General features: G+C 36.1%; 1 long non-coding RNA gene across 1 annotated transcript; it reads right to left on the reverse strand.

Annotated features, from left to right (window-relative positions):
* Nucleotides 1-4,709: 4,709 nt before the first annotated feature.
* On the reverse strand, nucleotides 4,710-8,368 carry LOC137831163 (uncharacterized). The gene is made up of 8 exons (XR_011084359.1): nucleotides 8,024-8,368; nucleotides 6,888-6,948; nucleotides 6,734-6,796; nucleotides 5,958-6,067; nucleotides 5,824-5,855; nucleotides 5,600-5,621; nucleotides 5,152-5,474; nucleotides 4,710-5,074 (listed from the first exon to the last, which is right to left on the reverse strand). It is a non-coding gene; the product is annotated as an uncharacterized lncRNA (long non-coding RNA).
* Between the last annotated feature and the right edge of the window lie 2,894 nt (nucleotides 8,369-11,262).

The following is an 11,262-nucleotide window of genomic DNA, read 5'->3' on the forward strand; positions in this document are numbered from 1 at the left end:
CAGATGTGTTTTCCATATAACCGATGTAAATATGTGCATATATATGAATTTTTAGGGCAATTTAAATCCCGCTGCCTTCTCTCTTGTTCGAGGTCGTGCTTAAGGTTCAATTGTTCTCAGTTTTTCCTTTTTGTTGGACTTTGGAGTGTGTGGTTGGTATTTGGTTCCGTTTCCCTTCGTGTTTCTTGTGACAGTGAGATCTTTTTGGAGGTGTGTTGCGGTTTATTCTATGATTCTGTTGGTGGGGTTGTGGTTTCGTGTTCGTCTTGGTATTGTCTTCGTGAGTATATGTTCTTTCATTAGTTGTGTTTTGCTGTGCTTCGTTGATTTGGACATTTTGCGGTCTAGCATTTGTTCTATTTGCTGACTTTTGTTTTGTCGATTTTAGGTTTTTTTTAAAACCTAAAATGAGTATGGTGTGAAGGAAGTTAATGTATGTTTATCTTAGAAGGTTTATTTAGTTTTTTTCTTATTTTGTAAAGCAAGTAATCAGTTTATTCTTTGCAATTACAGATCAGGGTGAGACACAGGGTATGTATAAAACATATGATTGAGATTAATGGTATGTTATCTTCTGCCCGATGTAAGAGGATTGAAACTACGCCGTTTAAATGGTTGGTCGGATTACAAGAACCATTAAATATTTCAAGTACTATTTTAAAGGAGTTGGTTAGTAGGTGGTCTGCTGAGGACCAATATTTTACAATAAGGCAACATCTTGTGCCTTTTAGTCCTTTTGATGTATATATTACTTTGGGATTAGGAATTAGTGGTATAAATGTTGAATTACAAGACGATGAAGGGGGCATTGTTAAAAAATTATTTGGTGGTGAGGACATTACAATTGCCAGCATTGTGAAGAAATTGACTGATAGTAAAATAAGAAAAAAAAAGATGTTGATGTATTCTGTATATTGTATATATTGCTTGGGTTTGTTGTTTTCTATTTTTCGCGAACATCTAGGTCTTTCCTTAGTTTTCCGTTTAGTTTGTTAGTTAACTTAGATTCCTTGAGTATGTATAACTGGGGTGAAGCCGTCCACGGGTTACTTCTTAGAAGTCTAGGGCGTGCTTCTGAAACTTTGAACATGCAAAAGAATTCAGCTGGAGTATACCTTGTTGGATGTGTTGTTGTGCTGCAAGTTAGTTGAAGTGATTTATCCATATTTTCATTGTGTAAAATTGTTTTATTATTTAATTTTATAAATGAAATAAAAATTTGCTTTTCATTATAACAGTTGTGGGCAGTACAACATGTACGTCTTGGTGATGGGAGTCCAACATATTGTTTTCCACGTGTTCTTCAATGGCCACGTGTAAATGACTGATCCAGCAAAATTCGTGTTGCATTTGCTTCGAATGAGGTATTTTAAACTTTTTTATGGAGTAATTGGTGATTGATTTTTTTCAAGTTTTGAAGTGGTTGTTTTCATTTATCTGATTTGGTTTATTGGATTTTTTTTCCAGATTGTGTGGGATTGGGATCTGTCAGAGGAAGAAGAGGTGTTGGATGTAGTGGTTCAAGCACAAAATTTTGGCGGATAGTGCTCAGCATAATTTATTGAAAGTGATGAATCTTCCTATAATTCCATTGATTTGGACAAGATTTTGTCTGAACAACGAAAATGGAAACAAAAGTGCAAAGAAAAGGCTGAGGAAAATGACATTCGCATTAGCGCCATTGAAGAGAAAATAAGACTTCTACAGGGCGACCATAATGTGGAATCATCATCATACAGGAGACCGACGCCAAGAAATATCGGTAAGACGCATGATGATGTTGATTGTGAGGTTATTTATCGGACTTTGACCTATGGTTCTCATGGACAAAACAATAGGTTTGTGAATATTAAAGTGTCAATTTTTTGGTTATGGAGTAAAATCATGGTTTGTTAATATGATGTTTGTTTTTTTCTAGAGTCGTCGTTAAGGTGAATAAACAGATCTTGACACAAGCTGACATCCATTCACTTAGGCCTAGAGGGAAATTGGACAACATGGTATAATTTATTGTAATCATTTTGCATATAAAGTTTGATATATAATTCAGTTATCATTATTGTTTGTAGGTTATGTTGTTTGCATGTAGTACAATGATGTACGATGAAAAAAAAGAAGAAGTGGAAGTAGCAAGGTTAAACGGGTTTGCTTGACTCCTTTTTTTGCGGTATGTGTAATATATTCGTTGTTTCATTAATAGATTTAGAGTGTTGTTGTAATTATGTTGCATCATTTCTTAACAGACTACTATTATCGAGCAAATGAAGAACCCAAAATCGAAGTTGCGGGCTTAGGATGCAAATGATTACAAAGTTTATTACCAGAATGGCATCCTGGAATTTGAAGATATATCACATGCTGATTTTGTGAGTAGTAGATTTAAACATATACATATGAAATACATGGTTATGAAGTTTATTAATATCAATTATGGCCATTGTAATGTTTACACGTAGGTCTTTGTGCCAACTGGGCATGATAACCACTGGTGGTGTTATGTGGTCAAGTGTGACAGTAGGGAATTGTTTGTGTTGGATTCCCTTGGACACAATGATCGGTCACGCAAACGAATTGATAAAGCTGTTGTATGTATGTTGGTAAATAAATGTCTACTGTTCGTGAAATGTAAAATATGACCTGATTTGTACATGGGTTGCCATTTTATTGTGTATAGTATGCGTTCTTTGCGTTTGTTGAAATTTATTTTATTTTGGCAGGCAGAAAGACTTCAACATATGTTTAGTATGGTTGGAATGGATGGTCCTCTCAAGGTTAATCAACCAAAGGTTCCATTACAGCTAAATAAGTGAGTAGTTATCCATTTTTTAGTACCATGTAATTAAGGTTACATATGTTTATGTTGTAGTACTGAGTGATGTCGTTGTGGTTGACATTTTTCAGTTATGATTGTGGGTCATGGTCCTTAAATATATGGAGTTATGGGACGGAGTTCCAAAGTTTGACGACACTAGTAGTATGCCAGAATATACCTCGGTTGGTATTAGTTTCATTACATTGATATATGTTTCAGTTTCACTTTTAAGGCATGCGTATATACATTAATTGGAGATGTGGCTGGTCAGGTTGAAATTCAAAGTTTGCGGCAGGATTTGGTTTCCAAATGCGTGCTTCACAAAGACAACATCCATCGTCAAGAGTTGTTGTCACATTTCGACATGAGGGGGCAAAAAAAGTGACAGACTGCAATGCTTTGTTATTAGGATAGGATACAAAGTTCAAGTTTAGGTTAAAATATTTAAGTTGTAATTGTTAAATGATTTTGTACATGAGTTGTCATTTTGTTTCGAGAATTATACATATTTAAAACATAGAATGAGTATTTTGGCAGTTTTTTGAGTGACTGCGGTGGTGCGCAAAATTGGGGGTTTGGCAACTCCATGGTTTGTCCAACTGTTTGTAATTGGCAATTTGGAGTACGTGGGGAGTGATTCTGAGATTTGAGTGTTGTGGTGTTGATTAGGAAGTCATGATTCCTGGAGCATTGGATAAACTCCGCCCTGTCAAGGGTTGATGGCAGTGAACGTAACACAGGTAACCAATTTTTTGAGTGAGTGTGGTGGTGCGCAAAATTGGGGGTTTGGAAAGTCCATGGTTGGTCCAATTGTCTGTAATTGGCAATTTGGAGTGCGTGGGGGTGATTGTGAGATTTGAGTGTTGTGGTGTTGATGAGGAAGTTATGATTCCTGGATCATTGGATAAACTTCATCCTGTCAAGGGTTGATAGGCAGTGAATGTAACACAGGTAACCACTTACACACACACGGGTAACCAGTTTTTTTTGAGTGAGTGCGGTGGTGCACAAAATTGGGGGTTTGGCAACTCCATGGTTTGTCCAATTGTCTGTAATTGGCAATTTGGAGTGTGTGGTGGGTGATTGTGAGATTTGAGTGTTGTGGTGTTGATGAGGAAGTCATGATTCCTGGATCATTGCATAAACTTCGTTCTGTCAAGGGTTGATGGCAGTGAACGTAACACAGGTAGCCACTTACACACACACGGGTAACCAATTTTTTGAGTGAATGCGATGGTGCGCGAAATTGGGGGTTTGGCAACTCCATGGTTGGTCCATTCCTCTGTAATTGGCAATTTGGAGTGCGTGGGGGGTGATTATGAGATTTAAGGGTTGTGGTGTTGATGAGGAAGTCATGATTCTTGGATCATTAGATAAACTTCATCCTGTCAAGGGTTTAGGGTAGTGAACGTAACACAGATAACCACTTACACACACACGGTTAACCAGTTTTTTCAGCGAGTGTGGTGGTGCGCGAAATTGGGGGTTTGGCAACTCCATGGTTGGTCCAATTGTTTGTAATTGGCAATTTGAAGTGCGTGGGGAGTGATTTTGAGATTTGAGTGTTGTGGTGTTGATGAGAAAGTCATGATTCCTGGATCATTAGATAAACTTCATACTGTCAAGGGTTGATGACTGTGAACGTAACACAGATAACCACTTACACACACACGGGTAACCAATTTTTGAGTGAGTGCGTTGGTGCGCGATATTGGGGGTTTGGCAAGTCCATGGTTGGTCCAATTGTTTGTAATTTGCAATTTGGAGTGCGTGGGGTGAGTGTGACATAGTTGGACAATTTTCCCCTTATATCATAGTTGATTTGTTTGAGCGAAAAGTACTAATTTTCTGATTACGAGATATATTTTGTTAAAGTCGTTAACAAATGAATACAAACTTATTTTAACCAATAAGTGAACAACTGTTTTAACATTCTGAATTAGTACAAGTAAAATGTTTGCAACGTCACATAATATTTAATGAGTACAAAAAAATAAATATTTCACTACATCCTTAGTGAGAAGCCAGAATTCTGACACGCGTATTTGGGTTGTTGTTTTGTGCCTAAAAAATAATGGTGTCTCCTTCTTCCAATTCGTTTAACCTACAGAAGGCATCCCATTCAGGTCCAAGGGTGCACGATCCGCCCCATTGTTCTGAAGTCAATACTAGAAGTCTTTTAGGAGCTTTTAGTTCAAAGAGTGTGAAATTTGTCAGATTTGAATCTCGGGCATAGGCCCCAAAACCTTCATTCTGCAGAAACTGCACACACATAGAAACGATTGCCCATTATAAATTATATACTTTTAAATAGACTTAAAAAGGTGAACATATATTACCAAAAAATCTTCGGTATACAAATATGCATAAAGGGTTAGCCTGTAATGAACTAAGTCATCGTCGAACACATGTGCTTTCTCATCCCGCTCTTGCCTAAAAGTCTTCGTAGTCGTTTCCCCAGCCTCTGATCTTAAAACGGTCAGATGGAAACATGACGCGCCAACATATGCAAGTAATATGTCGTGGTCACCCAACAACAAATAGAAATTTCTTAATTGCGTTCATCCATCAGTCAATTTTGGATTGTGTAAGTCTTGATTATAATGAACATGATGCACGTTTCCTTTGTTGTCCGTTATGACCCTATGAGCAGGAAGGTCGGCTGCAAATGTAATAGCAAACAAACAATCGACATGGTCGTAGTCCTTCAACATTTCGTGATGAAAGTAAATAAGATGTCACCAGTGTATTTATCATCTAATAACCATGACCATGAAATTGACGTACCTGATTTATGAAACTAATTGTCCTGAAAACTCCAAGGGGTACCCAAAATTGCAAAATTAAAACGAAATTCATTAAAAAATTAAAGACTAAAATAATAAAAAAAACAAAGAGCAATATCACATACAAAGGAATAAAATGGAGACCAAAATTGCAATAAAATAAATCGTAATTTTTCTGCAAATACAAAATTGCAATAAAATAAATTGCAATACACAGAATTGTACCTGCACTCTAATTTTAAACCTCAAAGAAATATCTGCATTTGAAAAATGGGAAAAATCACAAAAAGTAAAATAAAATTTAATACATATAAGATGAAATGTCATTATTTATATGAATGAAGTAGACTGAGACATACCAATAAACAATTTAAAAGGGAATCATCAAATTTGAGTGATCAATGCTAACTCATATTTCAACCACAAGTCAAGGGAAAGATCAATAATGATTGGTCTTAGTGTTTGGTTCCTGCATAAATATATAAGTAAATTAGGGAAAAAAACGTGTAGAATATGGTTTCAAATGATCTTTGGCATTAAGCCATCACGTGGGATGTGACCCACCAGTCCCCTTAAAGGCAAACACCTCACGAGACGCCACCATGAATACATATAATTAACACACACATATATATATATATATATATATATATATATATATATATATATGAATTTGTGAAGCCAAATGATGATAAAGCCCTTGATTAATTTGTGTGCAGTTGTTGTCTTAGAAGAATTTTGTAAGGATATTGTCTTTGCCTATAGGGTTAGTGATGAGTACAGTTTTATTGTTAAGAAAACCAATTGCTGTCTTAGAAAAGTTTTGTAAGGATACACGTGACCTAACTTTCCTATCCACACCTTGGACCTTTGCTTCACTTAATCATAACCTCCCATCCCACTCATACTATTCAATTCATTTTTCATTATTTTACCCATTGTCTGTTTCAGAGCATTAGCATATACCTATATGGTTTCAGATTTTGCTATGTGATTTTAGCAGATACAGTTATGCAGTATTGCATACAAGCAGACACACTTACAAGGTATATACAATGCTTCAAAAATGGAGTTTTCTACATGTAAATTTTTTTAAATAAATAAATAAAAACATAATAAATGTAATAGTTTGAACCTTAATGGATTTGGAATTGAAGTTTCACCTCCCAACTTGCATTTTCTTGTGTAGAAGTTGCACCTACAAAAAGTCATGACTTCAAAAGGGTTCCACAAATTGAAAGAAGAAAGATAGAGAGACCTTGGCTATTGAGAATATACCTATTTCTCACCTTGTTACCAACTACAGCTGTATATGATTTATTGGAATTGGCCCTTTTCATTGGTTTAAAACTGTGAATTAAGAAAAAAATACACATAAGTGGCAGTTAAAGACAAAATTTAACCAAAATGCAAGTTGTACTTGGACAGATTGTAGCAATTTATTTGCTGAACTTTGTAGTTTCTTAAGTTATTACGAATATGTTGTTCCATTCAACTGATAAAACAATAACATTCACAAAAGGGTATTATCAAATTAAGATGACAAAATATATTTGTTTTTATCAGCCAAGATTACAAAATATGTAATTTATGCGTATCTAGGCTCTCAAATCTCTGCTTGCTCCTTATATCATCTGTCTTTCTCAACTTTGACTATGAGGTAAAAGATTTTCAATTTACTGCAACTATTTTTGTGACGGTAACTATGACCTCATCCACAATGTTTTTCCACAATTTGTTGCAGTATTAATGATTTTTTACTAAATTACAACCACAATTTAAAACCATACACAAGTCCTTAATTTTATACATAGTTTTATAAATTAAAGTCTGTGTTCCTGTCACTGAACTATTCAAATTCGTATCATGCTATTTCTTATGCTTGACTGAAGTGAACTTTGAATGTAGTAGATTGTGAATAATTACTAACAGGTGATGGTATTCTGTTTCTAAGACACATAAGGGGTGTCTCTTAACCCTTTTACAAAGAAAATCAAGTCAATCTACATTAGCCAATAACGAAGGCCAAAGTACAAATTTTCCACCTAAGATACAAATAAAAATCTCACCAACAAATTACCCAAAAATAGATTCTATCTACTATGCAGTAGCTAGGCACAAATATGCATATTTTATTCTACAACAATAGCAGCGACACCTACCAAGGTTTGAAGATTTCACATGCCAAAATCAATCATGCAAAAATCAATAAGTCTTGGAAGCTATAACCTGTCTGTGCTGAAGCACATATAGATTTCACACATTACCATGCCTAGTACAAACCCTAAAAAAACAGAATTGGCACCCATCCAGAATACGCACATTGGTTCATAAATTTAAGACTAAAACTAAGTATGCAAATAGATAAAGAGGTAGAAGAAAATATTGGGTAAAAAAACAAAAACGAGTCAAAGAAATCACCAACCTTTAGGGTTTCACTGCAAACGGCGAACACTCTACCTCCTCACCACGAACAACTTCGTTTGGCTCGACTGGTCACCAATTTCATTGAAACCTTCTACCTCCTCACCGCAAAGAACCTCATCTGCCCTAGGGTTTCCAACGCACACCAGCCAAGTCCAGAATTTGTGAAGAAGAACGCACGCAAAACAAAGAAAAAGGCGATGAAATTTGGGCAGAAGAAGGCGCTGGAATTTGGGAAGAAGAAGGCGCTCGTCGGAGTGTGAAACCAGAGCGGGAAATGCAATACTGAAGGTAAAGACGTACGTTTTCACTTGAGAGGGAATAATACGAAAAGAGTTTCCCATTTGGTTTATATTTTATTTTAACGTTTTTTTAAATCAAATGGCCACACATAAATAAACGTGGTCTAAAGGGTTAACAGTTTTAAAACCATGGCCTAAAATATCAACGGTTTCATAGGCGTGGTTTTTTATAATTTTTAAGCCACATTTATAAAAGCGTGGGCTCTACTATGTTTAGGCAACACTTTTATACGTGTGGTCTATTTTAGCGTTGCCTAAAGTAAAATATGCTGTAGTGGGTGGTCGGTTCCAAATTCTTCGTGAAAGCTCGGCGCCCGTGGTAGTCATTGCAAGGAAGGGAAAAAGCTTTCTTTGTTTTAGGGAAATTAATATGTGAGAGGGAACGTTCGAGTATGTTTTAAATACATAAAGGGCTTGGTCTTCGCTTCGTGTTGGCCATACCATTGCACGGTCTCCAACACCGGTCAACTAAAAGAATTCCACAATGTTTATGAAATGATAGATGCATGCGGTTTGTTTAGTTCATTAAATATCCGAAACCGAAATTTGGCGAATCAGTGCGTCAAAACCACAGTTTTAAGTGGGCACTCGAACTTCTTAAAGGGATTTAATTTCATAGGCCAAATTACATTCAAACGGTTTTACAGTATTTTCGTAGGTCACGACTTTTACAGCCATGACTTCATTTAAGGAATGATTTCGCTCTACGAAGAACCACAACACATATTTATATGTATATTACAACGGTTTCATTAATGAACCGATGTGACATAGGTTAATGGTTTTACAGTATTTTCATAGGTCACGACTTTTACCACCATGGGTGATGAGAATCAAATAAAGGAGGCTTTTATTAATGGAGGAAGAGGACATCCACCCTCACATTTGAAGTTCTTCCTTCTAGTCTTCTCAAAATTAAAAGAAGACATAAAATAAAGATGAGGCCCAAGCCCAAAGCCCAAAGCCCAAGCCCAAGCCCAAGAAGGCCAAAGCCCAAAGAGCCCAAGTCCATCCCATGAGGGGCAAGGCCAAGCTTTGAAATACTCTTGTATAGTTTTAGGAGGTGTGGTTATTAAATAAAGGAGTGTGAAAATGTAAAATAAAGTCACATTACCCATGTGACTTAGGAGAGTGGTGTAGGTGTAGCTTTTGGGAGGTGTCATAGTAGAAAAAGGTCACACCTCCCATGTGACTTGTTTTTGGTGGGAATTTCAAATGAGTTTATTTGAAATTTCCCACCTATTTTTCAGCACCTTAGGCTATAAATAGAGGTGCTTCCTTTGTAAAATTCAGATTGGAATTAATCTAAGAAAACTCTACTCAAATTTTGAGTGACCTTTGGAGAGCTTTTGCAGCCTTCTTCTCTAGTCTTATCTTGATGGATCAATGGAGTCCTCAAGTGGCGGCATCACTCTCATCTAGGAGCATTCCACACTTCTAGTGGCGAGATCATCCATCCTCCTTCCATCTTCATGAGCATTCTCTTCTCCTTCCTTTCTTCTTCTTCAATTGTTCATGTTGCCTTGTGTTCTTGAGTTGTTTAGTTTCGGTTTTTCTATTTTCCAGCACTATGTTCTGTTTTTGTTTTTAATTTCTGTTTTGGTTCGGTTCATTTGATCAATTGTTCAATTCTGTTCGGTCAATTCCAGTTTTAATCTCTTTGTTGATTCAATTTGACAATATTTGGTTCATCCAAATGAGTTTGGGATTTGGTACTAGTTTTTGGTGAGTTCTTGTCTTAGAACAATGATCCAACTCTAAGAAAAAGTGCCTCTATAATGTCCAGCTCAAGGTGATTCCTAAGAATGTCAAGAATCATTCTCTATATGGCTAGTGGAATCACATCAATGGGGTACCCACTTTATTTCAGCATTGATTTCGCTCTACGAAGAACCTCAACACATATTTATATTTATATTACAGTAGTTTCATTAGTGATCTGAAGTGACATAGGTTAATTACAACGGTTGGAAGATTTAACCCATGTCACATTGCACCGGTTTATTAAAATCACACAAAATAAAAAATTTTCATATTAATTATAGTGGTTTCAATATTAAACCGATGTGACATAGGTTCATTACAATGGTTTGCAAGATTTAACCCATCTCACATTACATTGTTCTGGCGGTCAACCTAGCACAAGTAATCACTTACAAACATAGAGGTTCCCACTTTTTTCAATGAGTGTGAGTTTAGTTGTGCACCAAAGTGTGCCTTCGGTTACACCCTCGTTACTTGAAGGGGCTCAAATGGGATAATTGGAATCTTTCGGGTGTAAGGGTCAGGTTTGACTGTTGTGTGGGTCATGAGGAAGTCATTCATGGATCATTGGATACAATACATCCTCTGAAGGGGTTGCTGCCACTACGCGTAACACAGGTTACCAGTTACAAAAACACGGTTAACCATTTTTAGTTCAGAGCTGTTATCGCTCTATCCATAATATTTTACTTGGAGGGAATAGTATTTCATTAAAATGGGTGGATGCCTTCGGTGTACTTTGTTTGGGCTATATTTTCACCGAAATCACAGTTCTTAAATTCCACCGAATGACCAAAATATTTTGTGGTACATGTTAACAAATTAATAGAAACTGAGTTTGAAGCAATAAGTAAAAGAAGTCTATCAAGATTTTCAATTAGTACATGCCAAATATACCGAACCTAAAATAATATTAAAAGAGTACAAATAATAGAAAGTTGAAGACATTCTTAGTGACAGTGCAGAATTCTGACATTCGAATTTGGGTTGTCTGTTTGGGCCTAAAAAGTAATCGTGTCTCCTTCCTGAAATTCGTTTAACATACAAATGTTATTCCATCGAGGTCTAAGGTAGAAAGTGTTGGAGGAGATTGGTGAAGTCTCCGCTTCAAATATTTGATGTACTAGTGGTCCACATAGCATGAAGATTCTAAGATTTGAATCCCAGACATAAC

This window comes from Phaseolus vulgaris, chromosome 6 (genome assembly GCF_000499845.2).
Source record: "Phaseolus vulgaris cultivar G19833 chromosome 6, P. vulgaris v2.0, whole genome shotgun sequence".
Lineage (NCBI taxonomy): Eukaryota > Viridiplantae > Streptophyta > Magnoliopsida > Fabales > Fabaceae > Phaseolus > Phaseolus vulgaris.